Raw genomic sequence first — 19,131 nt, forward strand, 5'->3', positions numbered from 1 at the left:
TTGTTGGACCAGTTCCAGTTGCTGTGACAACTGTACGTCTGGTTAGGGCGGCTAGGTATTTAAACCTTAGGACACACAGTCTCGGACACCCAGTCCTGAACACGCAGCTCAGGAAACCCAGTCCTCACCGTATTCCCCTTGAGCTAAGGTCACACAGACCTCGCCCAATCACTCTGGTAAGTCTTCAAGGTAGACGCCCAAACCTTCACAAACTTCATTCACCGGCAATCCACAATGTCTCTTGGATGCTCAGAACGCGATGCCTAACCGGCTGGAGGATGCACAGTCCTCAAGTGTAATAAGTTTTCAGATCACACAGACAAGAAGACTTAAGTGATGCCTAATTCTCTTTGGCTCTGGGTGGTTAGGGCTTTATCCTTGCAAGGAATTCTCTCTCAAAGGCTTCGAGGTGGGTTGCTCTCAAACGACAAAAGCCGTACTCTGAATCTGAGCAGCCAACCGTTTATGGTTGTAGGGGGTGGGCTATTTATAGCCACTTGGCAACCCGACCTGATTTGTCTGAAATGACCCTGAGTCACTAAGGAACTGACACGTGTTCCAACGGTTAGATTTCAAACTCACACGGCAACTTTACTTGGGCTACAAGCAAAGCTGACTTGTCCGACTCTGGACAAGATTCGCTCTCAAAGTCTTCACTCGAAGACATAGGTTTTGTTTAAGCATCACTTCAGCCATTCTGACTGGTTCTCTTGGACCCCACTTAACAGTACGGTGGTTTCTATGACTCAACACAGAAGAAAGAGAACTACGAAAGATCTAAGTCTTTGAGCTCCATAGGCTTCATGTGGTGTCTTCTCTTGTCATAGTCTTCAATGTGAATATCTTCATATACCACCTTTGACTTCAATGTCTTCATACATTTTTAGGGGTCATCTCTGGTAGGAAAACCGAATCAATGAGGGACTTCTACCTGTGTTATCCTGCAATTCTCACAAACACATTAGTCCCTCAACTAGGTTTGTCATCAATACTCTAAAACCAACTAGGGGTGACACTAGATGCACTTACACTAGGAGGTCATGAACCCATGATGAGAATTTTGGTGGGAAGCCGCGGCAGCGTAAGATGGAAGCAAGAGAGTCCCAAGAGAGGGAGTCGAAGGCTTTGCTAAAGTCCAATTTAATGACCATGGTTGGGGCTTTTCTGGTATGGCATGCGCCTATGAAGTCTGCAGCGAAGATAAAGTTTTCAGCTATGCTACGCCCTGGGATGAAACCAGTTTGGTTGCCATGGACAAGCAGTGGTATTATTGGTTTTAGTCTGTTGGTAAGCACTTTTGCAACGGCTTTGATGGGACAATTTTGGAGGGAGATCGGGTGGTATGCGTCGGGAGTGTTGGCATGATCTTTTTTGGGTAGTAGAATGAGGTGAGCTCTGTTAAGGCTTTCAGTTTGAGCGTTGAGGTTTTGGAAGTCCATCATGAAGGAGTGGATGTGAGCCTTAACCAAGTTCCAGTATTTTCTGTAGAACAGCGGGCCGAAGCCATCCGGTCCTGGGCTAGCTAGGGGGTTTATTTGGAGGAACGCATTTTTAATTTCATCTAGTATGAAGGGGGAGTCCAGCGAGTTAAGCTATGGTAATGTTTGGGGGTAGTAATTTTTAGGATCGAAGGGCCAAGAGGTGTGTGGTGCTGAACCTATAATTGTTGTGAAATGGTCTTTGAGAATGGTCGCTTTTTGAGCATGAGAGTGGAATTCAATTCCATTAGCTAGTAGGGAATTTATAGTATTCTTGCGGAGACGTTGTGACTATGTACAATAGAGTGGTGGCAATGGAGTCAAACACTAGCTTGGTGCATGCATGCAAGCGTGTCAACATGCAATCCACTGTACATGAATCGAGAACGATCGCCGGCGACAAGACTTCTATCGAGGATGGCGTTGAAGAGTTGCCGGCGGCAAAATGAACAGCCACTAATACGAGCATGCGCATCGCGTCTAGTTCAGTCTATGGGTGGCCATACTAAGTACTAACACAAGAGATCAGACCCGTGAGCTCCTGTTTGATGCTTACTTGTGTCAGTAGTCGCTCAATAACACAGCGCACCCCCACCCCTTCGCTCTAGCCTGTGACCAAGGCGTTAGGGTTTCCTTGCCTCTCGCCGGTGCCGCCGCTGGTTTGCTTGGTCTCCTATGGTTCTTGAAGAATGGAGACGTGGTGGAACCCGGCTCTTGCCGGCGAGAGGGCTTTATTTGTAGGTGTTTTTCTTTTATGTTTTGTCAGGGTTTATGCCATACTCAGGAAGACGAGGCGATGACGGCTTTCTGAAGGTGGAATAAAGTCCTCCCCGCTTAGCCCCCGTCTCGACGGAGTTTCTAATATCGTCGGAGGGCATGTGGAGGTGTCTCCAACGGATCTCATGGGATCCGGTCGGCGTCTGTCTTTGGTGGATCCGCTTGAATCCGGTCTTCGTTCGTCTATGCATGTGTGTCTGCAGGGTGGATCCTTCTGATCTACGCTTTTTTTCAACGGCAGGGTGTGTCCTTAGTACGATGACTTCCCGGCTATCTACTACAACAATGTTTCCCCGGCTCCGATGAGGGAGGGACGATGACGGCGGCGCGCCTTCGGCTCGCTCCATTATTTGTAGTCATCGCTAGGTGGTCTACGGACTTGCATGTAATTTTTACTTCTCGTATTCTTTGTACTGCCTTGACAGTTGATGAATAGATCGAAAGTTTTCTTGCAAAAATAAATAAATAACACAGCGCACCCAATTGGCGAGGAAACTCCAAAGGCCGGGTTGGGGGTGCTGATATGTACCGCATGTAGCCATAGCCTAAATCCTACTCCCTTTGTTTCATATTAGTTGTCGCTAAAACGGATGTATCTAGTGTTGAAATATATTTGAATTATTGTTTTGAGGGGTTGAAATACGATTTAAATACATCTATTTCTCCACATTGGGCTTGGAACAGTATTTCTTTTTCTGAACTTCCCGACAGCCCACACATCACACGTGAAATGGCCCAGCCAATGAACGGCCGTTTTTTTTCTAAAACATTCACAGCCGCTTTTGTGAAGTCTCTAGAAGCTCCTGGCTAGTTTTAGGAATAGTCTAGAACCTTCCACCTGGTTTTGGGGTTTTCCATTTTTTTTTCTTCTTTTGTTTTCTTTTTTGTTTTTTTTTGTTCCGCAATTTTTTTTCAAATGTATGAACTTTTTTAAATGCAAGAAATTTCATCAAAACAAATAATTTTTGAATGTGTGGAATTTTTGAAATTTGCAAAATTTTATCAACCCGTGGAATTAAAAAATGATGGAATTTTTCAAATTCGTGAACTCTGTAGAATCCCATGAATATTGTTTATATGCGTGAACTTTTATTAAATTCATGGACACTTTTCAAATCCCGTGAAATTTTTCGAGCTCATGAACTTTTTTAAATCCACAAACATTTTTTGAACCCGTGAAGTTTTCTCAAATTCATGAACCATTTTCGTTATTGTGAAATTTTCTAGTCCATGAACTTCTTTCGTATTCCTGAACATTTTTCATGTTCATGAAATTTTGTGAATTCATGAATTTTCTTTTGATTTTTTGTTATTTTTCACAATCTTATACTATTTTTAACCCTGCGAACTTTTAAAAAGCCAGCCAGCCAACAGGGCGAACCAGCTAGATTTGAAAAAAAAAGTTCTTGGATTCAAACACAAATCATGAATTCAAAAAATGTTCACGAATTTAAAAAAATGAAGGAATTGAAAGGAAATATGGATTTCTACTATTCATGAATTCAAAAATTGGTTGCGAATTTGTAAAAATGTTCATGAATTTGAAAAGTGGTTGAAGAAATAAAAAATGTTCATGAAAAATCCAAAATGTTCTCAAAAACAGAAGGAAAAAAGAAGAAGAGAAGAAAACCAAAAAAAGCCAATGGAAACACATGAAGAAAAACAAAAGCAGAATGAAAACTAAAAGGCCAGTGAAAAGTGTAAAAAAATAATAATAAAGAAAACCGAAAAGGAGAGTGGAAAAATCAAAGGAAGAAAAATTAGTGAAATCCAGAGAACCGGGCAAGCAAACCAGTGAAGAGAGGAAAAGGAAAAAGAAAGTGGACCATGCTAGCACCATTTGCACTTGAAAACCTGACAGAAAAAATACCATTCGCACTCAACGTTCCCGAGCGCTCGCTTCCTAGTGAGCTGGCCCATATTCATTAGGTAGTGGGTGACGCATGTGTTAACGGTTGATATGAGCAATCCTTAGCATTTACATTCGTTTTGTTGTCTGCATTAGCCTAGGCCAAACCTTTAAGAATCTCCGGGCCCACTAGAAAAGGCCAAATCAAGCGTTTCCTCTCAGCCAGGCTCTTGGCGTGTAGCGGAGGGGAAGATGGTGTCGAGCTTGTGCGAGCAGGAAGATGGCACGAGCTCATGTGTGCTCCCGAAAAATTGGCAAGAGAAATTAGGTCACCTCCTACCGATTGGGTCGCCCTATTTAGCCCCTTTTGCCTCACCGTCGAAACCACTGCGACCCTCTGCCCCCGGGTCAAGCTCTGTGCCCTAAGAGTGTGATGTCTACTACACAACCTTCTTCTTGTAGACGTTGTTGGGCCTCCAAGTGCAGAGGTTTGTAGGACAGTACCAAATTTCGCTCAAGTGGATGACCTAAGGTTTATCAATCCGTGGGAGGCGTAGGATGAAGATGGTCTCTCTCAAACAACCCTGCAACCAAATAACAAAGAGTCTCTTGTGTCCCCAACACACCCAATACAATGGGAGATTGTATAGGTGCACTAGTTCGGCGAAGAGATGGTGATACAGGTGCAATATGGATGGTAGATATAGGTTTCTGTAATCTGAATATAGAAAAACAGCAAGGTAACTAATGATAAAAGTGAGCGTAAATGGTATTGCAATGCTAGGAAACAAGGCCTAGGGTTCATACTTTCACTAGTGCAAGTTCTCTCAACAGAAATAACATAACTGGATCATATAACTATCCCTCAACATGCAACAAAGAGTCACTCCAAAGTCATTAATAGCGGAGAACAAACGAAGAGATTATTGTAGGGTACGATACCACCACAAAATTATCCTTTCTGATCGATCTATTCAAGGGTCCGTAGTAAAATGACACGAAGCTATTCTTTCCGTTCAATCTATCCTAGAGTTCGTACTAGAATAACACCTTAAGACACAAATCAACCAAAACCCTAATGTCACCTAGATACTCCAATGTCACCTCAAGTATCCATGGGTATGATTATACGATATGCATCACACAATCTCAGATTCATCTATTCAACCAACACAAAGAACTTCAAAGAGTGCCCCAAAGTTTCCACCGAAGAGTCAAGACGAAAACGTGTGCCAACCCCTATGCATAAGTTCACGAGGTCGTGGAACTCGCAAGTTGATCACCAAAACATACATCAAGTGGATCACGTGATATCCCATTGTCACCACAGATAAGCATATGCAAGACATACATCAAGTGTTCTCAAATCCTTAAAGACTCAATCTGATAAGATAACTTTAAAGGGAAAACTCAATTCATCACAAGAGAGTAGAGGGGGAGAAACATCATAAGATCCAAATATAATAGCAAAGCTCGCGATACATCAAGATCGTGCCGACTCAAGAACACGAGAGAGAGAGAGAGATCAAACACATAGCTACTAGTACATACCCTCAGCCCCGAGGGTGAACTACTCCCTCCTCGTCATGAAGAGTGCCAGGGTGATGAAGATGGCCATCGGAGAGGGATTCCCCCCTCCGGCAGGGTGCCGGAACGGGTCTAGATTGGTTTTCGGTGGCTACGAAGGCTTTTGGCGGCGGAACTCCCGATCTATTCTTTCTAGAAGTTTTGGGTTAGATAAGAGGTGTTGGAGTCGGAAACAAAGAAGGGGGGTCTCCGGGCTGTCCACGAGGCAGGGGGCGGGCCCAGGGGGGTGGGCGCGCCCCCCACCCTCGTGGGCAGCCCGAGACTCTTCTAACCCAGTTCTTTTACTTCCTGGCCTTCTTCTGGTCCAAAAATAAGCTCCGTCAAGTTTCAGGTCAATTGGACTCCGTTTGGTTTTCCTTTTCTGCGATACTCAAAAACAACGAAAAAACAGAAACTGGCACTGGGCTCTAGGTTAATAGGTTAGTCCCAAAAATCATATAAAATAGCATATAAATGCATATAAAACATCCTAGATGGATAATATAATAGCATGGAACAATCAAAAATTATAGATACGTTGGAGACGTATCAAGCATCCCCAAGCTTAATTCCTGCTCGTCCTCGAGTAGGTAAATGATAAAAATAGAATTTTTGATGTGGAATGCTACCTAACATATTTATCAATGTAATCTTCTTTATTGTGGCAAGAATATTTTAGATCCATAAGATTCAAGATAAAAGTTTAATATTGACATAAAAATAGTAATACTTCAAGCATACTAACAAAGTAATCATGTCTCATCAAAATAACATGGCCAAGGAAAGCTATCCCTACAAAATCATATAGTCTGGCTATGCGCTATCTTCATCACACAAAATATTTAAATCATGCACAACCCCGATGACAAGCCAAGCAATTGTTTCATACTTTTGATGTTCTCAAACTTTTTCTACTTTCACGCAATACATAAGCGTGAGCCATGGACATAGCACTATAGGTGGAATAGAACGGTGGTTGTGGAGAAGACAAAAAGGAGAAGATAGTCGCACATCAACTAGGCGTATCAACGGGCTATGGAGATGCCCATCAATAGATATCAATGTGAGTGAGTAGGGATTTCCATGCAACGGATGCACTAGAGCTATAAGTGTATGAAAGCTCAACAAAAGAAACTAAGTGGGTGTGCATCCAACTTGCTTGCTCACGAAGACCTAGGGCAATTTGAGGAAGCCCATCATTGGAATATACAAGCCAAGTTTTATAATGTAAAATTCCCACTAGTTTATGAAAGTGACAGCATAGGAGACTCTCTATCATGAAGATCATGGTGCTACTTTGAAGCACAAGTGTGGTAAAAGGATAGTAGCGTCGCCCCTTCTCTCTTTTTCTCTCATTTTTTATTTTTTATTTTTTTGGGCCTTCTCTTTTTTATGGCCTCTTCTCTTTCTCTTTTTTTCGTCCGGAGTCTCATCCCGACTTGTGGGGGAATCATAGTCTCCATCATCCTTTCCTCACTTGGGACAATGCTCTAATGATGATCATCACACTTTTATTTAATTACAACTCAAGAGTTACAACTCGATGCTTAGAACAAGATATGACTATATGAGTGCCTCCGGCGGTGTACCGGGATCTGCAGTGAATCAAGAGTGACATGTATGAAAGAATTATGAATGGTGGCTTTACCATAAATACGATGTCAACTACATGATCATGCAAAGCAATATGACAATGATGAAGCGTGTCATAGTAAATTGAACGGTGGAAAGTTGCATGGCAATATATCTCGGAATGGCTATGGAAATGCCATAATAGGTACGTATGGTGGCTGTTTTGAGGAAGGTATATGGTGGGTTTGTGGTACCGGCGAAAGTTGCGTGGTACTAGAGAGGCTAGCAATGGTGGAAAGGTGAGACTGCGTATAATCCATGGACTCAACATTAGTCATAAAGAACTCACATACTTATTGCAAAAATCTATTAGTTATTGAAACAAAGTACTACGCCCATGCTCCTTGGGGGATAGATTGGTAGAAAAAGACCATCGCTCGTCCTCGACCGCCACTCATAAGACAATCAATAAATAAATCATGCTCCGACTTCATCACATAACGGTTCACCATACGTGCATGCTACGGGAATCACAAACTTCAACACATGTATTTCTCAAATTCACAACTACTCAACTAGAATGACTCTAATATCACCATCTTCATATCTCTAAACAATCATCAAGTATCAAACTTCTCATACTATTCAATGCACTTTATATGAAAGTTATTATTATACCCATCTTGGATGCCCATCATATTAGGACTAGTTTCATAACCAAAGCGAATTACCATGCTGTTTTAAAGATTCTCAAAATAATATAAGTGAAGCACGGGAGTTCATCTATTTCTTCAAAATAAAACCACCGCCGTGCTCTAAAACGATATAAGTGAAGCACTAGAGCAAATGACAAACTACTCCAAAAGATATAAGTGAAGATCAATGAGTAGTCGAATAATTATGTAACTATATGAAGACTCTCTAACATTTAATAATTTCATATATTGGTATTTTTATTCAAACATCAAGAAAAATAAAATAAAATGATGCTCCAAGCAAAACACATATCATGTGATGAATAAAAATATAGCTCCAAGTAAAGTTACTGATTAACGAAGACGAAAGAGGGGATGTCTTCCGGGGCATCCCCAAGCTTAGGCTCTTGGTTGTCCTTGAATATTACCTTGGGGTGCCTTGGTCATCCCCAAGCTTAGGCTCTTGCCACTCCTTATTCCATAGTCCATCGAATCTTTACCCAAAACTTGAAAACTTCACAACACAAAACTTAACAAAAAACTCGTAAGCTCCGTTAGTATAAGAAAATAAATCACCACTTAGGTACTGTTGTGAACTCATTCTAAATTCATATTGGTGTAATATCTACTGTATTCCAACTTATCTATGGTTCATACCCTCCGATACTACTCATAGATTCATCAAAATAAGTAAACAACACATAGAAAACAGACGTATACTTCTAGAACAGTCTGTAGTAATCTGGATCAAACGTATACTTCTAGAACCCCAAAATTCTAAAATAAATTGCTGGGCGTGAGGAATTTATCTATTAATCATCTGCAAAAAGAATTAACTAAATAGCACTCTCTAATAAAAATGGCAGCAAATCTCGTGAGCGCTAAAGTTTCTGTTTTTTACAGCATGATCGCAAAGACTTTCTCCAAGTCTTCCCAAAGGTTCTACTTGGCACAAACACTAATTAAAAGCATAAAAAATCAATCATAACAGAGGCTAGATGAATTATTTATTACTAAACAGGAACAAAAAAATTAAGTTGGGTTGCTTCCTGTCGGTGTCAAAACCGGCGGATCTCTAGTAGGGGGTCCCGAACTGTGCGTCTAAGGAGGATGGTAACAGGAGGCAGGGGACACAATGTTTTACCCAAGTTCGGGCCCTCTTGATGGAGGTAAAACCCTACGTCCTTCTTGATTATTCTTGATAATATGAATAGTACAAGAGTTGATCTACCACAAGATCGGAGAGGCTAAACCCTAGAAGCTAGCCTATGGTATGATTGTATATTGTCCTACGGACTAAAACCCTCCGGTTTATATAGACACCGGAGGGGGCTAGGGTTACACAAGGTCGGTTACAAAGGAGGAGATATGCATATCTGTATTGCCTAGCTTGCCTTCCACGCCAAGTAGAGTCCCATCCGGACACGGGACGAAGTCTTCAATCTTGTATCTTCATAGTCCAACAGTCCGGCCAAAGGATATAGTCTGGCTATCCGGAGACCCCCTAATCCAGGACTCCCTCAGTAGCCCCTGAACCAGGCTTGAATGACGATGAGTCCGGCGCGCAGTGTTGTCTTCGGCATTACAAGGCGGGTTCCTCCTCCGAATACACCACAGAAGAGTTTGAATACAAGGATAGTGTCCGACCCTGCAAAATAAGTTCCACATACCACCGTAGAGAGAATAATATTTCCACAAATCCAATTTGCTGACACGTTTTGGCAGCATGACATCATGCCATGGCCCGGCAATTATTCGAACCGTTTTTCCTTAACCAGCCCCGCACATAACGCGAGGCGGTTTCTTGACACGTCTTGTCAAAGCAGAGATCGTGTTCCCCTTATTACAGGATTCTCATCAATACGGATGTGGGTAACCCAACCGCGCCATTAATTACGGCACTTGGTGGATAAGCGAGTGATGTCTACTACACAACCTTCTTCTTGTAGACGTTGTTGGGCCTCCAAGTGCAGAGGTTTGCAGGACAGTAGAAAATTTCCCTCAAGTGGATGACCTAAGGATTATCAATCCGTAGGAGGCGTAGGATGAAGATGGTCTCTCTCAAGCAACCCTGCAACCAAATAACAAAGAGTCTCTTGTGTCCCCAACACACCCAATACAATGGTAAATTGTATAGGTGCACTAGTTCGGCGAAGAGATGGTGATACAAGTGCAATATGGATAGTAGATAATAGTTTTTGTAATCTGAAATAATAAAAACAGCAAGGTAACGAATGATAAAAGTGAGCGTAAACGGTATTGCAATGCGTGGAAATAAGGCCTAGGGTTCATACTTTCGCTAGTGTAAGTTCCCTCAACAATGATATCATAATTGGATCACATTACTATCCCTCAACATGCAACAAAGAGTCACTCCAAAGTCACTAATAGCGGAGAACGAATGAAGAGATTATGGTAGGGTACGAAACCACCTCAAAGTTATTATTTCCAATCAATCTGTTGGGCTATTCCTATAAGTGTCACAAACAGCCCTAGAGTTCATACTAGAATAACACCTTAAGACACAAATCAACCAAAACCCTAATGTCACCTAGATACTCCAATGTCACCTCAAGTATCCGTGGGTATGATTATACGATATGCATCACACAATCTCAGATTCATCTATTCAACCAACACATAGGACCTCAAAGAGTGCCCCAAAGTTCTACCGGAGAATCACGACGAAAACGTGTGCCAACCCCTATGCATAGGTTCATGGGCAGAACCCGCAAGTTGATCACCAAAACATACATCAAGTAAATCATGTGGTATCCCATTGTCACCACAGATACTCACGGCAAGACATGTGGTATCCCATTGTCACCACAGATACTCACGGCAAGACATACATCAAGTGTTCTCAAATCTTTAAAGACTCAATCCGATAAGATAACTCCAAAGGGGAAACTCAATTCATTACAAGAGAGTAGAGGGGGGAAGAAACATCATAGTATCCAAATATAATAGCAAAGATCGCGATACATCAAGATCGTATCACCTCAAGAACACAAGAGAGAGAGAGATCAAACACATAGCTACTGGTACATACCCTCAGCCCCGAGGGAGAACTACTCCCTCCTCGTCATGGAGATCACCGGGATGATGAAGATGGCCACCGGAGAAGGATTGCCCCCTCCGGCAGGGTGCCAGAACGGGTCTAGATTGGTTTTCGGTCGCTACGGAGGCTTCTGGCGGCGGAACTCCCGATCTATTCTCTGTTCTGGAAGTTTTAGGGTATATGGAGATATATAGGCAGAAGAAGCACGTCAGGGGAGCCACGGGGGCCCCACGAGGTAGGGGGCGCGCCCTAGGGGGTGGGCGCGCCCCCCACCCTCGTGGGCAGCTCCCGTATCTTCTGACGTGGGGTCCAAGTCCATCAGGTGTGTTTCCTTCCAAAAATAACTTCTCCAGTTGATTTCGTTCCGTTTCGACTCCGTCTGATATTCCTTTTCTTCAAAACACTGAAATAGGCATAAAACAACAAATCTAGGTTGGGCCTCCGGTTAATAGGTTAGTCCCAAAAATAATATAAAAGTGGATAATAAAGCCCAATATAGTCCAAAATAGTAGATAATATAGCATGGAGCAATCAAAAATTATAGATACGCTGAAGACGTATCAAGCATCCCCAAGCTTAATTCTTGCTCGTCCTCGAGTAGGTAAATGATAAAAAGATAATTTTTGATGTGGAATGCTAGTTGGCATAATTTCAATGTAATTATTCTTAATTGTGATATGAATATTCAGATCCGAAAGATTCAAGAGAAAAGTCCATATTGACATAAAATAATAATACTTCAAGTATACTAATAAAGCAATTATGTCTTCTCAAAATATCATGGCCAAAGAAAGCTATCCCTACAAAATCATATAGTCTGGCTATGCTCTATCTTCACCACATAAAATATTTAAATCATGCACAACCCCGATGACAAGCCAAGCAATTGTTTCATACTCTAACTTTTTCAAAACTTTTTCAATCTTCACGCAATACATGAGCGTGAGCCATGGATATAGCACTATAGGTGGAATAGAATGGTGGTTGTGGAGAAGACAAAAAGGAGGGGAAGGTAGTCTCACATCAAATAGGCATATCAACGGGCTATTGAGATGCCCATCAATAGATATCAATGTGAGTGAGTAGGGATTGCCATGCAACGGATGCACTAGAGCTATAAGTATATGAAAGCTCAAAAAGAAACTAAGTGGGTGTGCATCCAACTTTCTTGCTCACGAAGACCTAGGGCATTTTGAGGAAGCCCATCATTGGAATATACAAGCCAAGTTATAAAGTGAAAGTTTCCCACTAGTATATGAAAGTGACAACATAGGAGACTCTCTATCATGAAGATCATGGTGCTACTTTGAAGCACAAGTGTGGTAAAAGGATAGTAGCATTGTCCCCCTTTTTTTGGCCTTTATTTTTCATTTGGCCTTTCCTTTTTTATGGCATTTCTCCTTTTTTTTGGATAATGCTCTATTGAATGATGATGATCACACTTCTATTTATTTACAACTCAATGATACAACTCGATACTAGAACAAAGTATGACTCTATATGAATGCCTCCGGCGGTGTACCGGGATATGCAATGAATCAAGAGTGACAAGTATGAAAGAATCATGAACGATGGCTTTGCCACAAATACTATGTCAACTACATGATCATGCTAGCAATATGACAATGATGAAGCGTGTCATAATAAACGGAACGGCGGAAAGTTGCATGGCAATATATCTCGGAATTGCTATGGAAATGCCATAATAGGTAGGTATGGTGGCTGTTTTGAGGAAGGTATATGGTGGGTTTATGGTACCGGCGAAAGTTGCACAGTACTAGAGAGGCTAGCAATGGTGGAAGGGTGAGAGTGCGTATAATCTATGGACTCAACATTAGTCATAAAGAACTCATATACTTATTGCAAAAATCTATTAGTTATCAAAGCAAAGTATTATGCGCATGCTCCTAGGGGGATAGATTGGTAGGAAAAGATCATCGCTCGTCCCCGACCGCCACTCATAAGGAAGACAATCAATAAATAAATCATGCTCCGACTTCATCACATAACGGTTCACCATACGTGCATGCTACGGGAATCACAAACTTCAACACAAGTATTTCTCAAATTCACAACTACTCAACTGGCATGACTCTAATATTACCATCCTCATATCTCAAAACAATCATCAAGTATCAAACTTCTCTTAGTATTCAACACACTCATAAGAGAATTTTATTATTCTTGAATACCTAGCATATTAGGATTTTAAGCAAATTACCATGCTATCAAGACTCTCAAAATAATCTAAGTGAAGCATGAGAGTTCATCTATTTCTTCACAATAAAACTACCACCATGCTCTAAAAGATATAAGTGAAGCACTAGAGCAAATGACAAACTACTCCGAAAGATATAAGTGAAGATCAATGAGTAGTTGAATAATTATGCAACTATGTGAAGACTCTCTAAATTTAATAATTTCATATCTTGGTTTTATATTAAAACAGCAAGCAAAGAAAAATAAAATGACATCTAAGAATATCAAACATCATGTGAAGAAGCAAAAACTTAGGATCAACCGATACTAACCGATAACTGTTGAAGAAGAAAGGTGGGATGCCAACCGGGGCATCCCCAAGCTTAGATGCTTGAGACTTCTTGAAATATTATCGTGGGATGCCTTGGGAATCCCCAAGCTTGAGATTTTGTGTCTCCTTAATTCCTCTCATATCACGGTCTCCCTAAATCTCAAAAGCTTCATCCACACAAAACTCAACAAGGACTCGTGAGATAAGTTAGTATAAACCATTGCCAAAACCTTATCATAATCTACTATAGCAGATCACTAAAATTATTATTCAACATTGAATACTAAATGCCTCTGCATATTTAATAGTCCTATCCTCAAATAGAATCATTAAAGAAGCAACCATATGCAAACAATGCCAACATAACAACAATCTGCCTAATCAGGATAGTCTGTAAAGAATGCTGCAACATCCATACTTCCCTAGCTCCAAAAATTATGAAATAAAATTCCCACTGTAGTAAATTCATCAGATCTTAATATTCAAAATGTTTCAACATTTTATCACATTCTGAATTTTCTAGGGAATTATTGCAACAGCGGTAAACTTTCTGTTTTCAAACAGCAACATGTGGACTTCTAAAATAGGCATAGTAAAGGCTATCAATGCCACTTTTATTGAAATAAAAGATGCAAAACATTTTTTTAAATAACATCAAGAAAATCCTAACAAAATAAATTTACGCTCCAAGCAAAACACATATCATGTGGCGAATAAAAATATAGCTCCAAGTAAAGTTACCGATGAACGAAGACGAAAGAGGGGATGCCTTCCGGGGCATCCCCAAGCTTAGGCTCTTGGCTATCCTTGAATATTACCTTGGGGTGCCTTGGGCATCCCCAAGCTTAGGCTCTTGCCACTCCTTATTCCATAGTCCATCGAATCCTTACCCAAAACTTGAAAAGTTCACAACACAAAACTTAACAGAAAACTCGTAAGCTCCATTAGTATAAGAAAGTAAATCACCACATCAAGGTACTGTAATGAACTCATTATTTAGTTATATTGGTTTTAAACCTACTGCATTCCAACTTCTCTATGGTTTATAAACTATTTTACTAGCCGTAGATTCATCAAAATAAGCAAACAACACACGAAAAACAGAATCTGTCAAAAACAGAACAGTCTGTAGTAATATGGATCAAACATATACTTATGGAACTCATAAAATTCTCAAATAAATTTCTGGACCTGAGGAATTTATCTATTAATCATCTTAAAAAATAATTTACTAAGTACCACTCTCCAAATAAAAATGGCAGCAATTCTCGTGAGCGCTAAAGTTTCTGTTTTTGACAGCATGATCAACAAGACTTTCCCCAAGTCTTCCCAAAGGTTCTACTTGGCACAAACACTAATTAAACACATAAAACCACATATAAACAGAGTCTAGATGAATTATTTATTACTAAACAGGAACAAAAAGCAAGGAACAAAATTAAAATTGGGTTGCCTCCCAACAAGCGCTATCGTTTAACGCCCCTAGCTAGGCATGATGATGTCAATGATGCTCACATAAAAGATAAGGACTGAAACATAAAGAGAGCATCATGAAGAATATGACTAGCACATTTAAGTCTAACCCACTTCCTATGCATAGGGGTTTTGTGAGCAAACAACTTATGGGAACAATAATCAACTAGCATAGGAAGGCGAAACAAGCATAACTTCAAGATTTTAAGCACATAGAGAGGAAATTTGATATTATTGCAATTCCTACAAGCATATGTTCCTCCCTCATAATAATTTTCAGTAGCATCATGAATGAATTCAAAAATATAACCAGCACCTAAATCATTCTTTTCATGATCTACAAGCATATAAATTTTACTACTCTCCACACAAGCAAAATTCTTCTCATGAATAATAGTGGGAGCAAACTCAACAAAATAACTATCATGTGATTGAAAATTAAGATCAAGATGACAATTTTCATGGTTATCATTATTCTTTAAAGCATACGTGTCATCACAATAATCATCATAGATAGGAAGCATGCCTTCATCATAGTAAATTTGCTCATCAAAGCTTGGGGGACAAAAAATATCATCTTCATCATACATAGCTTCCCCAAGCTTGTGGCTTTGCATATCATTAGCATCATAGATATTCAAGGAATTCATACTAACAACATTGCAATCATGCTGATCATTCAAATATTTAGTGCCAAACATTTTATAGATTTCTTCTTCTAGCAGTTGAGCACAATTATCCTTTCCATCATACTCACGAAAGATATTAAAAAGGTGAAGCTATGAGACAAACTCAATTCCATTTTTTTATAGTTTTCTTTTATAAACTAAACTAGTGATAAAAAAAGAAACTAAAAGACTCAATTGCAAGATCTAAAGATATACCTTCAAGCGCTAACCTCCCCGGCAACGGCGCCAGAAAAGAGCTTGCTGTCCACTACACAACCTTCTTCTTGTAGACGTTGTTGGGCCTCCAAGTGCAGAGGTTTGTAGGATAGTAGCAAATTTCCCTCAAGTGGATGACCTAAGGTTTATCAATCCGTAGGAGGCATAGGATGAAGATGGTCTCTCTCAAGCAACCCTGCAACCAAATAACAAAGAGTCTCTTGTGTCCCCAACACACCCAATACAATGGTAAATTGTATAGGTGCACTAGTTCGGCGAAGAGATGGTGATACAAGTGCAATATGGATAGTAGATAATAGTTTTTGTAATCTGAAATAATAAAAACAGCAAGGTAACGAATGATAAAAGTGAGCATAAACGGTATTGCAATGCATGGAAATAAGGCCTAGGGTTCATACTTTCGCTAGTGTAAGTTCCCTCAACAATGATATCATAATTGGATCACATTACTATCCCTCAACATGCAACAAAGAGTCACTCCAAAGTCACAAATAGCGGAGAACGAACGAAGAGATTATGGTAGGGTATGAAACCACCTCAAAGTTATTCTTTCCAATCAATCCATTGGGCTATTCCTATAAGTGTCACAAACAACCCTAGAGTTCGTACTAGAATAACACCTTAAGACACAAATCAACCAAAACCCTAATGTCACCTAGATACTCCAATGTCACCTCAAGTATCCGTGGGTATGATTATACGATATGCATCACACAATCTCAGATTCATCTATTCAACCAACACATAGGACCTCAAAGAGTGCCCCAAAGTTCTACCGGAGAATCATGACGAAAATGTGTGCCAGCCCCTATGCATAGGTTCATGGGCAGAACCCGCAAGTTGATCGCCAAAACATACATCAAGTAAATCACGTGGTATCCCATTGTCACCACAGATACTCACGACAAGACATACATCAAGTGTTCTCAAATCTTTAAAGACTCAATCCGATAAGATAACTCCAAAGGGGAAACTCAATTCATTACAAGAGAGTAGAGGGGGGAAGAAACATCATAGAATCCAAATATAATAGCAAAGCTCGCGATACATCAAGATCATATCACCTCAAGAACACGAGAAAGAGAGAGAGAGAGAGAGAGAGAGAGAGAGAGATCAAACACATAGCTACTGGTACATACCCTCATCCCCGAGGGAGAACTACTCCCTCCTCGTCATGGAGAGCACCGGTGTCAGTATCAAAACCGGCGGATCTCGAGTAGGGGGTCCCGAACTGTGCGTCTAGGCCGGATGGTAACAGGAGGCAGGGAACACGATGTTTTACCCAGGTTCGGGCCCTCTTGATGGAGGTAAAACCCTACGTCCTGCTTGATTAATATTGATGATATGGGTAGTACAAGAGTAGATCTATCACGAGATCAAGGAGGCTAAACCCTAGAAGCTAGCCTATGGTATGATTGTTGTATATGGAGTTGATTGCCTATGGACTACAACCCTCCGGTTTATATAGACATCGGATAGGGTTAGGGTTACATAGAGTCGGTTACAACGATAGGAGATCTTGAATATCCGCATCGCCAAGCTTGCCTTCCACGCCAAGGAAAGTCCCATCCGGACACGGGACGAAGTCTTCAATCTTGTATCTTCATAGTCTAGGAGTCCGGTTGAAGGTACAGTCCGGCTACCCGAACACCCCCTAATCCAGGACTCCTCAGTAGCCCCTGAACCAGGCTTCAATGACGACGAGTCCGGCGCGTAAATTGTCTTCGGCATTGCAAGGCGGGTTCCTCCTCCAAGTCCTTCATAGAAGATTGTAAACACCAAGAGTAGTGTCCGGCTCTGCAAAATAAGCTTCCACATATTGCCATAGAGAGAATAATATTAACACAAATCAAATCTGCTGACATATTCCGCAGTGCGTCATCACACTACAGCCAAGTCCTTCACTCGAATCGTTTTCACTTTTCCACCTCAGCGTGTTTTGTGAGGCGGTTTCCTTGGCACGTCTTATCAAAGCAGAGATCGTGTGCCCCCCTTTTACGGGATTCTCATCAATACGGACGTGGGTAACCCAATCGTGCCCGTTAGCATGTTTTCTCGATTAAAGGCGAGTCCCAAACGGTTACGGGGAGGGCTCCTGGTATTCAACCTCTTATAAAGAGACCAGGGCCTTACTCCTTTTCTCCAATCCCAAAACAAGTTCGCCCGTCGCCTCGAGTTCCAACACCCTAGGCTCCAGATTCCGGGCGCCTCAGACCTTCGACAATGTCCGGTTCCGACCTTCAAGGCCGATGGATGCCCTCCTTCGTCACGGAGGAGGACGTGCTAAAGTTGAGAGAGGCTAAGTTCTTGACTGCCGAAATTTCGCACAGGTTGCCTGCTCAAAGGCAGGCTATCCCCAGTCCCCAGCCCGGTGAGAGCATAGTGTTCGTGTCTCACTTCCTTCGGGGGTTAGGCTTCCCGATGGACCCCTTTGTGAGGGGACTGTTGTTTTATTACGGGCTGGAATTCCATGACTTAGCTCCGGAGTCCATTCTCCATATCTCCTCGTTTATCGTTGTATGCGAAGCATTCCTCCGTGTTACCCCTCACTTTGGATTATGGTTCAAGACTTTCAAAGTGGAGCCGAAGATGATCAAGGGACGGCACGCAGAGTGCGGAGGCGCTGTTATAAGCAAAAATGATGATGCTCCATGGCCCGAGGGCTCTTTTCAAGAGGAGCTAGGCTTATGGCAACAAGAGTGGTTTTATATCACCGCTTCCCGGAGCACCAAGTGGGTGGCGCTTCCTACCTTTCACTCGGGTCCCCCACCACGGCTAGCGTCATGGGTTAACAGAGGGTTAGATTGGGGTTTGCCCAAAGACGTGCCCCTGTTACAGGGCCAAATTAAGGATCTCTTGGAAGGAGACCTCAGCTTGGTCAAGGTGACGCAGGTCATGCTGATTCGCCGAATATTGCCTGGCAAACGTCACCCCCTTCGCCTGTGGGAGTTTAATCCAGAGGGACCACAAGCTCTCCAGAACTTTATGGGCGCAACGCCCGCGGAGATGTATAGACTGTTTTTTGGATCACAAGAGATGTGTCCGGATTTAACCGAGGACGCAGGCCTAAGCTGCAATCGCCCGGATACTCAAGTAAGCAACCTTGTGCCCGGACCTTCTATCCGTATAATTGTCATAAACTTGCCCCTAAAAGAGCCGTCCTTTTAAACAGGAGTGGATAGCGAAGGCAAAGCTGATCAGGTGTCCGGCTCCCCTTCCTGAAAC

Source organism: Triticum urartu, chromosome 5A, assembly GCF_056163025.1.
Source record: "Triticum urartu cultivar PI428250 chromosome 5A, HENAU_Tu73, whole genome shotgun sequence".
Classification (NCBI taxonomy): domain Eukaryota; kingdom Viridiplantae; phylum Streptophyta; class Magnoliopsida; order Poales; family Poaceae; genus Triticum; species Triticum urartu.